We start from the raw sequence: 15491 nt of genomic DNA on the forward strand, positions 1-15491 counted from the left end.
TACAACTCCCAGCATGCCTTCATTATTTACTGGACAATGCTAGCAGTGTCGCACTGGGATGCCAGGGGCCCACCAGAAAACCTTAGACTGCAGCCCACTTTCCAAGCTATTATTCATCCTATCCTCACTCAACCTCTTTATTCTCCTAGTCTTTTATATCTACTTACTATATTCTTCCATTATTAAGCATTTTTCCCATAAAGAAATAGGGAATGACCATGAAATAGGCCAAATGTTTAGAAGCAAAAGGGCCCACTGACACCTGGGCCACCGGGAGTTTTCCTGGTATCCCTGTGGGCCAGTCCAACACTGAATGCTAGGATTTCGAGTCCAGCTACATCTGGTGACTAAGCAGTTCTATTCCTCCTGCTATCTCTGTATCACTGCCCCAACTGGCAGAAAGTACCAGGAGAGCTCCCATGTCCAAGTACTGTATGTCTGTGCCTATAAGTGCACAACTATTGTTGGGGAAGCTCCTCCTTTTCAATTACGTGAGGCCCAAATGTCCTGGGGGTTACATCTGCCAAGGCGTTGCAGGAAGGGCAAGGGCACCATGCCAAGAACCTGCACTGTGGGGTTGCAACCTCACCCCTTAAAAACCGAACACATATGGAATACACAGCCTGCCAGGCTAATTAACAATTCATTTGGATACATGATGCATGGCTGCACATAAATCAGTTCAGTCTGCAGCATGCATCTAAATGAATTGCTAATTAGCCACACAGGCTGTGTATTCGATATGTGTTCGGTTTTAAATGGGTGGAAACCTTACTGCACTGCCACTGACCCTCCTTGGGGGTTAGAACAGCGCTGTGAATATTTATCGCTATGTAAATGTGTTGGCACTATAAAAATACATGATATTATTATTAATAATAATAATACTAATTGCCCCTGCCCACTGAGGAGCCACCTTACATCTGCACCTCATCCTCATCTCTACTGCCGACCCCCACTAAGGGTCAGAAACTTCAACTGACACCCTACATTCTGCATTGCCTACTCTGAAGTATGAGAGCTTGAAATGAAAGGTGGGGGAAAATGTTGTTGTCCTGGGGCCCCCCAGGCTTTGGCTACCTCTGTTGGCAGACCTAATTTCACCTGCTGGTTCAGACTCAAGGCCAAACGGCCCCTGCAAAGTTCCACCGTATACCCACAGAGTGGGGGGAAGGAGAATAGACCTGATTGCTGCAGGGGTCACTATGTGTGGCTGCCGATATCTGCTGCCCCAGTAGTTTTGAGCAGGGCAAAAAGAAAGGGTCTCATCACATTCCACAAGCACATCTAATACACAGTTCAATTCCTCCTGCTATTTCTCTATCACTGCCCCGGTGCCATGCTTTCTTCCCCTGAACTGCAGAAAGTGCCACTCACTCTTAAACCCAAGAGCTTAACATCTTTCCCTTTACATAAGCTCCAAACACAACAGAGAGATGGGGAGAGGATAGGGTTGCCTAGGTATTTTACTGGCCTGGCCGGTAAAAATGGTGGTTGATCCCAAAACTTGTTTCTGTCCCTGTCCACTTTTGATGATGTCAGTTCTGGGTTTGCAGCACCATCACTTCCTGTTTGAAGGTGTTTGCAGGTCCGGTTGCGGATAACAGAAAATCAAGTCATACTTACTGAGATTTTCTTTTCCTGGACTGGAACATGGCAGTGGGCAACTATGGGTTAATCCCCCCCTGCTGTGCAGATTGGCAGGAATTACCTAATAAAAAGTTTTGCTTCCGCCCCCGCCGCCATCTTTGATCTACTGGAGTCTCCCCCAACAGGGTGGGAAGCTATGCCCACTGCCATGTTCCAGTCCAGGAAAAGAAAATCTCCGTAAGTATGATTTGATTTTCTGTTTTCCTGTTCCTTTCACATGGCAGTGGGCAACTATGGGATGTACAAAAGTTTTCCACACATAGTTTAGGGAGGGTGTTTATTTATTAGATATAGCAGACTGCAATACTGCTGTACCAAAGTAAGTATTTTTGTTGACAAATACATCAAATTTATAGTGTTTTACAAAAGTATGCATAGAGGACCAAGTGGCTGCTTTGCAGATATCTTCTGATGATGTCCCGGCTTGGAATGCCCAGGATGCTGCCATAGCCCTTGTAGAGTGTGCTTTAATAGATATGGGTACTGTACTGGACTTGAGGCTGTAAGCTAGATAAATGCACTGTTTTATCCAGTTCGCAATTGTTGATTTGGATGGTCTCATTCCCGTCTTGGCGCCATTGGTAAGGATCAATAAGGAATCTGATTTTCTTATTTCTTTCACTTTGTCCAGGTAGGCTAAGAGACATCTTCTGACGTCTAGAGTATGCCATATATTTTCTTGTTCTGTCTGTGGATTTTGGTATAGCGAAGGTAATATAATATCCTGTGAAGTATGGAATTCTGAAACTACCTTGGGTAAGAATTTGTCGGATGTTTGCAGTATTATTCTGTCTTCTAGAATATTAATTTTCCCTTGAGAAATAGAGAGGGCATGGAGTTCGCTGACTCTTCTTGCTGATGTTATTGCAAGTAAAAAACAAGTTTTTAGGGTCATATTTTTTATCGATGCTTGTTCAATAGGCTCGAATGGTTCTTTTGTGAGGCAGTCAAGAACCAAATTCAAGTCCCATGGGGGAACTTGTGATCTAACTTTAGGTCGAAGTCTTCTCAGTCCCTGAAAGAACCTTTTGACTAGAGGTCTTGAGGCCCATTGTATTTTCGAGAAATGGGAAATTGCTGAAATTTGGCCTTTTAGTGTGGAGTTGCTGAGTCCCAGAGTTACTCCACTTTGTATAAAGTCTATAACCTGAGTTTCGGTTATTTTTGATATTTCTATATTGGCATCTGGAAGCCATTCCAAGAATTTTTCCCATATTGTAAAGTATTTCTGTATTGTAGACGGTTTTCTTGCTGACATGAGCGTGTTAACCGCATCACTAGAAAGACCTGATGCTTCTAAATTTAGCCTTTCAAGAGCCAGGCCTTCAATTTCAGATTTTTTGGATTTGGATAATGTTGTTCCCCTCTTGATAGTATGTCCGGCCATTCTGGGAGATTGATGGGAGGGCATGAGGACATTTGAAGGACCTGTGAAAACCAAGGTCTCCTTGGCCACCAAGGTCCCACCATAACCACTTCCGTTTTCTCGTGTTTGATTTTCTGTAGGACTCTTGATATGGTCAGGAATGGAGGGAATATGTAGGCTCTCTTGAATTTCCATTGTATGGAGAAAGCGTCCACTGCCCATGCTCCCTGCTCCATGGTCCAGGTCACATAGGAGGGAAGCTTCGCATTCTTCTTGGTTGCCATTAGGTCTATAGAAAGGGGACCCCATTTGTCCAGTATCATCTGGAAAGCTTTGGGGTGTAGTTCCCATTCTCCTGCTGGTGGAAGAGTTCGACTCAGTTTGTCCGCTAGTATATTCTGAGTTCCCGGTATGTGTTCTGCTCTCAGTTCTTTCAGGTGTATTTCCGCCCATTCGAAAATATGTATGGTCAGATTCAATAATTTCTCTGATTTTGTTCCTCCCTGTTTGTTCAGGTATCTGACCGCTGTTGAATTGTCTGATTTTATTAGAACTTCCTTGTACATCACTTGTTTTTGAAATTTTATCAGGCTCAGTTGTATCGCTTTCAGTTCCCTCCAATTGGAAGAGTAGTTTGATTCCTGGGTCGACCATATCCCTCTGATATTCTGGGTATTCATGTGGGCACCCCAGCCTTGTTTGCTGGCATCTGTTGTGATGATGGTCCAGTTCCTTTGATGGAGATCTATTGGGACTCTTATAGAATTTGTCATTGTCCACCAGGATAGGGATGATATTGTCTTCTCTGATAAATATATTAGTTGTTTTGGGTGACTGTAGTCGTGATCCCATTTTGTTAAGAATTCGAATTGGAGAGGTCTGGAGTGTATTCTCGCCCATTTTACACAATCCACTGTCGCTCCCATCTGTCCTAGTACCTGCTGGCAAGATCTGGCCGAGACAGGGTTTTGCTGTGTGAGGTTGTGAACACTTTATTGAATGTTCCTGATCTTTAGAGTTGGGAGGCCGATATTGAATGTTGTTGTGTTTATTACTGTCCCTAGAAATTCCAGAGTTTGAGCTGGTGATGGGTGACTTTTCTCCCAATTGATGATCCAACCTAGATTCTGCAAGTATTCTGTAACTATTTTCACATGTTGTCTCAGTAGTCTTTCTGATGGTGCTTTTATCAGTATATCGTCTAAGTATGAGAAAATCTGTATTTTCATTATTCTCAGGTTTGCTATCGCTGGGGCAAGAACCTTTGTAAATATTCTCGGCGCTGTCGACAGACCGAAGGGTAATGCTCTGAATTGAAAATGTTGATTCAATATGTGGAATCTCAGAAACTTTCTGTGTTCTGGCCATACTGGGATGTGAAGGTAAGCATCCTTGAGGTCTATTTTCGCTAGCCAGTCCCCTTGGTTTAAGCATTGTGCAATGGATCTCATCGTCTCCATCCTGAAAGTCTGTACATTGAGGTGTGTGTTTAGTTTTTTCAGGTTGAGAATAACTCTCGATTCTCCGTTTGGTTTCTTTTTCTGGAACAGATGAGAATATAACCCTTTGTACTGTTGAGACTTGGGAACTTTCGATATGAATCTTTTCTCCTGGAGTCCTGAAATGATCTCCTGTAGTTCTGATATCCCTTTTTTGGATCTTATCTTGTCTGATGTTGTAAAGGATTCTTTTGGATTTGAAGTGAATTCTAGTCGGTATCCTCTGGATATAATATCCAGGGCCCAGTTGTCTTTGATTTCTCGAGCCCACACTGCTCTGTAAGATGAAAGCCTTCCTCCTATCTTGAGCCGAGGGGCTCCCACACCTTCAGGGCCTTTTCTCGGTTTTTTGTTCAACTCTTTTGCGAAAAGGTTGATCCCTCTGTCTCCATTGTCGGGAGAAAGCTTTTCCTGGTTTGTATTGTTTGGCGTCTCTGTAAGAGGTTCCAACTTTTGAATTCTGAAAGTTTGGAACTTTCTTTTCTCTTCGATCTTGTGGAAGGAAAGAAGATTTGCCCGCAGAAGCTTTTGAAATAATGGAGTCTAGTTCTTTCCCAAATAAAAGATTTCCTACATATGGAAGGGAGCATAGGTTGTGCTTCGATTGGGCATCTGCGTTCCAGTGGCAAAGCCATAAACCTCTTCTGGCTACTACAGATGATGCCATTGTTCTGCCCGTTAACTTAACCGTGTCCATTGAAGCTTCTGCCACAAATTCATTTGCTAGCTTGATGTCTTGGAGCATTTCATTGAGCTTTCCTCTATCCACTCCTTTTTTAATTGCTTCTTGTAACTCGTTCAGCCATACTTTATTTGCTCTGGATACTGTTGTAATAGCCACTGCTGTTTTGCAGGTTGCCCCTGCTGCTGTATATGCTCTTTTAAGTGCTACATCTTGTCTTCTTTCCATTGGGTCTCTGAGAGAAACCCCCTCATCGACCGGAAGGGTTGTTCTTCTTGCTACCCTTGTTATGGCTGTGTCCACTTTTGGTGGGAAGTCCCATCTCTTGGTAAGATCTGTAGGAAAAGGGAACATTCTCTTAAACCTTCTAGAAGTGGAAAGCCTCTTGTCTGGTGTTTCCCATTCTTCATTGACCGCTTTGCTGATGATGTCATGTATAGGAAAAAGATGGTTCTTTTTTGCCTTAGCTTTAAACATCTTGTCTGTTTTTTGTGGTGAGGCTGTTTTGTCTTCCAAATCAAGAGATTTTCGAACAGCTTTAATAAGTGGTTCAATCATTTCAAGATTAAAATCTGAACTTTCCTGTTCTGATTGGTCTGAAAGAATTTCACCCTCTGTATCTGAGTCCTGGAGTTCCTCAGTAACTCCTAGGCTTAAACTTGGGCTGGTTCTGCCTCTTAGCTGAGGAGAGGAAGGTGTTCCTTTGATATCTTGTAATACTTTTTGGGTGACCTGTGACACCATAGATTCCATTGTTTTGTTGAATGAGTCCTTCATCCACCCCATTAGCTCAGAGAATTGAGCAGGTGGTTCATCTGTATTCTGCATACATTTCTCACATTGTCTTTTGTCTGGTAAGGCTGTTTCTGTACAAGAAATGCATTGTTGTCTAGCTGATTTACTTCTTCTCCTTTCAGTACCAGGAGAGCTTCTGTAATAAACAAACAAAACAAAACAAAACAAAACAAATCAGATCTATTTTCGTTGCATTGTTTCTTCATCCCATAGTATTCTTTTGCCTCTCATTGCCACTCACCCCCTGGAGCCCGAATGAGATCGTCTGCAGCTCATATTCACCCTGCAGATATATGCATGCAAAAAGGGTTAAATAGAGACGTCTCACCATATATGTATGGTAGGGCCATGAAGAAAGTTTCAGTACTTACAGTTGTACCTTGAAGGTAGCACAAAGCACACTTGGGTAAGAGTGATCTATCCAGCTTGTGTCTTACCATAATCTGGCAGCTCTGGGGGAAAACACGCTGCGTTTTAACTTGTCAGCGTCTTAGCTTCCGTTGCGTTCCGTTTGGCGCCAATTCTTTTGCGCGCCTGCGCATAGTCGCATTGATGCTGTGGACGCCATCTTGGAAGCTGGTAACATCGGCGTCTTAGTGCGCGTTATGCCGAATTCGGCTTGCGACTTACTGCGCCGGAGGCACGAACTGGCCAGAGCCCGCGGCTCCTCCTGAGACTCTCAAAGGGATTTAGGGTTACCCCGGTCTAGGAGCTACAGCAGTGGAGAGGCAGTCTGCTGGTACGTAGGGGGGAGACTGCAGGAGGAAAAAAAGATGGCGGCGGGGGCGGAAGCAAAACTTTTTATTAGGTAATTCCTGCCAATCTGCACAGCAGGGGGGGATTAACCCATAGTTGCCCACTGCCATGTGAAAGGAACAGGAAAAGGCAGTTGCGGGTCCGGGTTGGGTAGCGGATCAAAGTAAATATGGGAGTTGCAGTTCGGTTCGCAGGTTTGGGTCCGGTCCGAGTCTCAGCAATTTGGTAGAAAATATAAAGTATAAAACACACGTGTGTGTAATAATCCTTAGATACAGCAGGGGGCGCAGTGCAGTCGAAGTTTCACTTGAGTTCAGCAGAATCCCACGGGGCTTCATTTACTCTTTTATTTGTACTTTTACAGCTCATTCTTTATTGCAGGAGTGGCAGCACCAGACTGGATCCAGTTGTACCAGTGTCTGTGCCAGTTCTTGCCTGTCTTTTTTCCAAATGGATTAACAGTGTCTGGGTGTCACCTCCCAAAAATATCATGATATATAGCTACCCTGTAAATACATGTGTACCTACTAATTCCTACATGTAATTCCCTGTATAACACACAGATCCCCTCACTATCCTTATCATTTACAGTAGGGGATACATTATCCCTTATAATACATACTGTAAGTGATACTCAGAGTTCCCTGTATAACTCAGCCCGCAGTCTTGTGCCTTTATATGGTCACAGAACCCCTCAGTGACTTCTAATATCCTTATCATTTACAGTAGGGTTACATTATCCATTATAATACATGAGTGATACTCATAGTTCCCTGTATAACTCAGCCTGCAGTCTTGTGCCCTAATATGGCCACAGAACCCCTCAGGACTTCTAATATCTTTATCATTTACAGTAGGGGTACATTATCCCTTATAATACATGAATGATACTCAGAGTTCCCTGTATAACTCAGCCTGCAGCCTTGTGCCTTTATTTGGTCACAGAACTCCTCAGTGACTTCTAATATCCTTATCATTTACAGTAGGGGGTACATTATCCATTATAATACATGAGTGATACTCAGAGTTCCCTGGATAACTCGGCCTGCAGCCTTGTGCCTTTATATGGTCACAGAACCCCTTAGTGACTTCTAATATCCTTATCATTTACAGTAGGGGGCACATTATCCCTTATTATACTTGAGTGATAACTAGCAACTTCAGACTTCATTCAAAGAAAACAAAATCTTCTGTTCTGCAGTAATGATATTGAGCACAAGGTGGCAGCAGAGAGTTAAGGAGATGACACTGGCTGATGTGGGGGTGCTATAAACAAGTAATGTTCATCCTGCAATTCTTCAGTTGTTGTTGATCTATAATTCCCAGAATCCCCTGTTAGTAGATTATGAGCAGTTGCTGCTAGACGGGTGCGCAGGTTGTGTATCCTTAATGAATATACATTAGTATCTAAGATGTGTGGTTTTCACTCCAAGGACACTCTAAACCTTGGGGCCCAGGTCAGATGCCTTCCCCACCCTAAAACCATTCCATACCAGGGGAAATGAACAGTGTTTCTGCATTTATCCCAGCATTTCCTGACACATAGGACTGACAGAGAAAACTTGGGGGCCCTGGCCCATGTAATATTTGTCCAATCTCTAAGTCTGGCCCCCAGGCTGATGGCCAATGTCATAAGGGGAATATATTGATACAGCGCCACACGCTGGACAAAGTTCACACTGCAAGAAAATGAATGACCCCCTACTTTAGGCACGTTTCAACTAATAATTGTGGGGGCACCAGTCGATGTGAAAGGGAATCAGAGTTCTCAGCAGAGATCAGAACTCTACAATAGATAATAGATAATTATAATTAGGGGGCATTTCCCCTTTCTACACCCCCCATCCCCTGAACTGTAGGGGCATTTAAACCAATACCCAATTAGCAGTCATCTCTCACTTTATATTGACTCTTTATGCAGAAGGTTCCATTGTAGTGAGGTCAAATGGGGGAATCATTTATAAATGTACTGCCCCCTCCCATTGTATGGAAACATCCAGCAATAAGGAAACCAGACTATGGGGCCCCATGGTATCTGAATGAGTGGAGGGAAGGGCCCCATTGTCTCAGCGCCTGGCTGTGTATTTGCCTTTACCCTGGGGGCAATAAGTCAGACAATAGAATCCGTTTGCTCTATGCCCCATTAGATCTCACCTGTCTACATCACATCTCCCTGAGGCCATTGAACCCACATTCACAGGCACAGGAGCTGATCAGGGCATTGTGAGGCTGGATCAGATTCATCCCCTGCAGTTTCTCCTACTGGATTGGTGCATGTTCCCATTGGGTAGGAATGGGGCTCCCTCTTTACCTCTCAGAATATGCAGCAAGTGTCTGGTGGCAGGCTACACCCTATTTCTGTAGGGGACCTGCAAACAAAGCAGCTAGTAACCCTTCCAACCCTTTCAGCCTGTATTTATTCTGGTGCGGGGGGGGGGGAAGGGGTTAATCCTGCAGCTGGGCACTGGGCACTGGGCAGTGGTTTCTGTAGGAAGGATACACAGGGGCTATGAGGTTTGGGCAGTGCCAGTGAGTATGGGCAAGGGTGCAGCAGGTTCCTATGTGGCACAGTAAGACAATGGCTAATAAGTGGATTTCCCTTGGTACCCCCCAGAGACACTTGGAGCTGATCCTGCATTTCCAGCAGTTCCCTCTGCAGTACAGCGTGGCACCTCCCGTCAGCAACACCAACTGTACTAGCTGCTGACTCTACTGCTGCAAGGGAAGGGCTGCCAGGAGTCGCAGGGAGTCCCACTTGGAGCAAATATGCTCCCTGGGCTGCCCACTGTACTAGCCATCTATATCTTTGCTATAAAGTCCATATCTGTGCTATAAGCTAGTTGTCTATATCTATGCTATAAGCTAGTTGTCTATATCTGTGCTATAAACTAGCTGTCTATAGCTGTGCTATAAGCTAGCTGTCTATTTCTATGCTATAAACTAGCCGTCTTTATCTGTGCAATAAATTAGCCGTCTATATCGATGCTATAAGCTAGCCGTTTATATCTATGCAATAAGCTAGCCGTCTATGTCTATGCTATAAGCTAGCCGTTTATATCTGTGCAAAAAGATAGCCGTCTATATCGATGCTATAAGCTAGCCGTTTATATCTATGCAATAAGCTAGCCGTCTATGTCTATGCTATAAGCTAGCCGTTTATATCTGTGCAATAAGATAGCTGTCTATATCTATGCTATAAGCAAGCCGTTTATATCTGTGCTATAAGCTAGCCGTCTATATCTGTACTATAAAATAGCTGTCTATATCTGTACTATAAAATAGCTGTCTATATCTGTGCTATAAGATAGCCATCTATATCTGTGTAATTAGCTAGTCGTCTATTTCTGTGCTATAAGCTATCTGTCTGTATCTGTGCAATAAGCTAGCCGTCTATATCTGTGCTATTAACTAGCCGTATATATCTGTGCTATAAGATAGCCATCTATATATATGCTATAAACTAGCCATCTATAGCTGTGCTATAAACTAGCCAGTGATACCCCAGAGTAACAGAGACACAAATGGAAACAATGGAGTAACACACTGGGCTACTGGTATAAGTACTGTTAACATAACTGGAGGTACCAAAGAGGATTAATGAAGACCCTATGAGAGAGAGGGGGGGTATAAATTAAGGCAATGGTACCAGCAACAATGAATCAGATAGAACTAGGGTTGCCCCCTTTTCTGGAAAAAAATACCGGCCTTCTTATATATTTATGTTTTTTTCCTATTAATAACATTGGGATCAACCATCATTTTTACCGACCAGGCTGGTAAAATTCCGGCCAGGTGGCAACCCTAGATGGAACCTACAGTAATAAAAAGGAGCAGAAATGGAGCTTAGTAAAGCAGTGAAAGGGAGTATCTGATGGGCTTCCCTACGTAGAGTACCCAGTCTGCTACAATGACCTCATTGGTGCCTCTCAATAAATGGAGCTCACAGAGATAAATATAGGGGAGCAGAAAAAAATGAAGGAGTCCACAGCGGCCCAGGGAAGATCTGACAGGGGCAAGGGGGACTGCAAGGAGTTGAAAGAGGGCAGACATATATAGAGGAGCCCATGGGGGCAGAGACGCAGGAAGAAGCTGACAGGTACAAGGGGACTGTGAGGAGCTGAAAGGGGACAGCAGTATATGGGGGCAAAGACACAGGGAGAAGCTAAAGGGGACACAGGGAAACTATGAGGAGCCTAAAGGGGCAGAGATATATAAGGGAGCTGATGGGGGGCAGAGACACAGGAAAAAGCTGACAGGGACACATGGGGACTGTAAGGAGCTGACAGGGGACAGATGTATATAGGGGGTTTTGGGGGGCAAAGACACAAGAAGAAGCTAAAGGGGGCACAGGGGAACTATGAGGAGATTAAAGTGGGCAGAGATGGGGAAGCCTTTGGGGGGGGTACAAACACAGGAAGAAGCTGACAGGGGCACAAGGGGACTGAGAGGAGCTGAAAGTGCCATATGGTGTAGCCCATGGGTGCAGAGACACAGAGAGAGAAAAGCTACAGGGGAATTGTAAGGAGCTGAATGGGGGCCCAGTGAATGAGATAACGGGGAGCTATGCAACACACCCAGAGCCTGGCAGTGCTTAGGAGGGAGACCAGAATGCTGCACCAGCAATTGACTTAATGGCAGGGGGCGAGTTCCAGCAGCTGAATGTGCAGTTTGTGCTTCCCGTGGGCGGCAGTTCCAGGCAAATCAATGGCACAGATGCAGCTTCTGCAGGAAAATACTGCTGCAATTATATAGGCAAGAGGGAGGGGAGCCCCACAGTGCGGAATGGGTAGGGAGGTCCCCACAGCAGCTCAGAGCCAAATGCTTGCGCCCCACTTTATACAACAACCTGTGCTGTGCACTCCTGCATTCGGGCTACACCCTTTCCACCTGGGCTCATATTAAACCCACAAGCTAGAGGTTTAGCCCCTGTGTATAAAGTGCAGGGCCAATTAGCTGCCTGTTAATGTGCCAGTGTATTTAAATGAGTGGCTCATTAGCTGGGCAGCAGCTAAGTATGGTACAGGGGGTGACATGGAGAATTCATCATATACCCCTTTGCTTCCAGAGGTGGCCTTGGTTGTGGTTGAACCACAGTTCCCAGAATTCCCCATGAATCAATGGCTGGAGAGCTGAGGATGCTGGGAGTGCAGCACTTGGGTATCCCAGATGCAATGGGGCTGCATAACACTTATTAACCCTAACATAGTCCTGGGCTATTCACTTTGGAAACATACACAATAAATCCACCTCCTGATTGGTCCATTAACATAAGGCTGCACTGCAGACTGTAATGCAGTCTATGCAGCCAGGTAGTATTCGTTTAAATGAAATCCTCTCTGTTCCTGCACTGATACTAATAGGTTTCGCTGCCCAGGCAAGTGTGTGAATCACATGTCAGTTTGGATGAGGGAATCAGCAAAGCACCAGCACCTGGACAATCACACCTTGGCTTTACAACAGTGCAGTAAAGAAGGCTGAAAGGAATTGACATTCAAAAGCTGGCCTCTACCGTTGTTTGGGAACTGTGGCCACTCCAGTGATACGGTAACTGACTATCCTCATCTGGCTGGAATGGGCTTAGTGTTCATGTCTCTGATACCCACTGGCACAGACGGGGCACCCAAGCAGCTTATAGGTAACTGCCCACGGCAGGAAAGTACAGGTTTCATTGTTTCCTGCCCTATGATTTCTACTTTATTTGTCTTGCCTATAAAAAAGAATGAAACTTGTTTTATACTTGTTATCCTCTGGCACAACAGCCTTGTACAACCATGTACTTGCTTCATGGCACTGTTGCAAGGCTGCAGCCTGTAATGCTCTCTGAACCGCCATATACATTGGACACAAAGTCAGTGCTAATTATTATTTTTGCAGGTAGAAGGTATTTTGCAGATTTCATTAGGGCTCTTACACACGGGCGTTTGTTTGTGCGCTCCCCTGTGTTGCGCTTTCCTCCGTTCAGCCGCAGGGGAGCGCAGGAGTAGATGCACTGAATTATTGTCAATGTGGCTGTACTCGCACAGACGCATGTATGTGTCCCAACCTGCGTTTGGCATTTACATGCATCTCTGTGAGTACAGCCCCATTGACAATAATTGTGCATCTACTCCTGCGCTGAACAGAGGAAATCATAATGCAGGGGAGCGCACAGACAAACGCCATGTGAAAGAGCCCTTAAAATGAGCTGCAATTTTGTTATGCATGCCCTCCAGTCTGGACAATTAGCCTCCTCTCTACCCTCAGCTAATTAGCACTTTCTAGGCTTGCCACCTCACCCCTGGCTAATACTGGCTACATATTTAATCCACGTCATGCACGGCTAATTAGCAATTAATTTGGACACATGCTGCAGACAACTGATTTATGTGTGGCCATGCAGCATGCATCTGAGCATAATGGTATTGAAGGGGTGAAGTGGCAACCGTATCCCTTTCACACTGCACCCCAGACTGGGGGTAATTAGCCTCATTTTGGCTAATGAGCTTGTACTTACATTATATTGCCTCCAATTTGGGTTAATTAGATTCATGTACCTTGGCACAATGTGCCCTGTCGCATACATTATATTGAGCTAAGTAGTGTCATATGTACCATATTGGGCCCTGTCACATAAGTGATACTGCATCAATGGAAAAGAGGGGGAGCAGGGCCAGACATTTGGGGAGGGGGAGAGAAATGCAGAGGAGAAGGGGAAGGCGAAGAGGGGATTGTCGGCTCCCCCTGGCTCTGTTTCCCTTGTGGGCCCCTACTACGGTTGCCACCTCACCCCTTTAAAACCAAACACATATGGAATCCAAAGCCTGCATGGCTACAGTAATTAAAAAAATTAAATGCAGGCAGTGGCACTTGCTGGTGAGTCGGCCAGTAGCTGAATGATTGGGATGTGGGAGAGCAGGCGCAGACTAGAACCAGCCAGTACTACCTGATCTAAACTGACACGGGCCCTCATGAGATTCCTTCCCTCCCCACTTCTGTGGCCCCGGCCCTCTCCATTGTCTCATGTGCAAAACAAATTCCTTCCAGTCTATACTGTAATTAATTAACCTTTATGAGGGCACACCCCAGCTGAGCTCCTGCACTGCTGCCCCTGAAATGTTCTCTATACTGGCCAGGGGGCATGAGCACAGGGGAGACTTGGGGATCCATAGAAAACTATGTCAAGGGAAACTAATTCCTGTATGTGAGACGGGGAAGTGGCACTAGGGCAATGGTTGAGAATAGAAGAGGAACAGTGGGAGTGGCACTAGGGCAGGTGGCAGTGGTATCAGAGCTTAGATTAGGGGGTGACCTGGCAGAGGTTTCTCTAATGACCATGACTTATTTAACAGGACGAGCAGCAGTTGTGCCGCTCATTAATATAAATGAGATGTACTGTGTGTGCTCAGGGGATGGGGGGGGAGTTACCAATTCATGAATTCATTAACCTGACGTAAGAGTTGATGCGGCAGAATCCCCACCATAAAGGTGGCCATAGATGTAACAATTACGATCTTTCTTGGAAAAGATCTTTCCAAGAAAGATCGTTCGTTTCAATACACACATGTAGAGCTGAATCGTCAGATATACAGGTAGATCTACAGGTAGAAACAATAGAATTCTACCTGTATCTGACAATTCAGCACTAGCAATGGCCGATGTTTGGGTGCCTTCAAAGGCACTCAATCAAAATTTTCCATCCAGCCCGATTGACGAGTCGACCGATATCCAAGTCTTCTGCCGATATCGGTCGGCTCTTTTCCCACCATACACGCACCGAATATCATACAAAAATTAGTTTCGTAAGATATTATTATTCTATGGCACCTTATAGCAGCCCCTCTGGCATTTGCCAGTCCGGGCCTGCACACAGCCCATTCCCTACATAATCCTGGGGCAGTAGAACTAAAAGACATTTCCACAGGAGTCAATGTGGCCCTTTCCCAATGGAATAAAAACTGCAGGGCATGACTGTAGCCCCCAACCCCTATCACCATCACTCACATGCTCACTGCATTAGGGGGACGAGGGGTTTGGGGGTACCCAGAGTGCAATGGCATCATCAGGATATTGGGAGAGGAGGGATTTGGGGGTACCCGAGGTGCAATGAAATACAAAGACCTCAGTTGGGGGGCAGTGCACCCAAAGCCATGGAAAGCAGAGTCCTCATGGCACCTATTGTATCAGTCTGCCATTGGGACACTCATGTTCCTGTTTGTACACCGCTGAGGAATATGTTGGTGCTCTATATGTGACAGTGATAATATTGGCATTAGTGCCAGGACAGGAGGGCACAGTGTTACCCAAGCGATGAGATGGAAGTGGTACCTTGGCACAGAGATACAGGAGTTAGTGACCGTATTCTGGTGTTTAGGATAATGTGCGGAGTCAGGTTCCCTGAGACACTTCTATCTCTGCTCGGAGAAGCTGGAACTAGTCCTGGCTGCCTCAAACAGGGAGGGGAGTGAGTACAAGGTGTCACCAAACAGCACTCACCTGTGCACCTGGGACATGCTGGGACAGACAATGGGAGCAGAGACACAGGGAGAGAACAAGAGTGGGGAGAAGGGAATGTGGGGGATCAAAGAAGACGACGAGAAAGGGGTAAAAATAGGTAAAGAAGGAAAAGGGGAGAAATTCAACAAGTGTAAAGGCTGTGGCAAAGCGGGAGATTAAAGGTCCTGTTCTGTGGGAGACTACTCACCTGTAACCTCTGTCCCAGCAGTGATAGTGAATTTACATATGCGGAGCTTCAGTTTTCCAAAGT

Source organism: Xenopus laevis, chromosome 2S (assembly GCF_017654675.1).
Source record: "Xenopus laevis strain J_2021 chromosome 2S, Xenopus_laevis_v10.1, whole genome shotgun sequence".
NCBI classification, from domain to species: Eukaryota; Metazoa; Chordata; class Amphibia; order Anura; family Pipidae; genus Xenopus; species Xenopus laevis.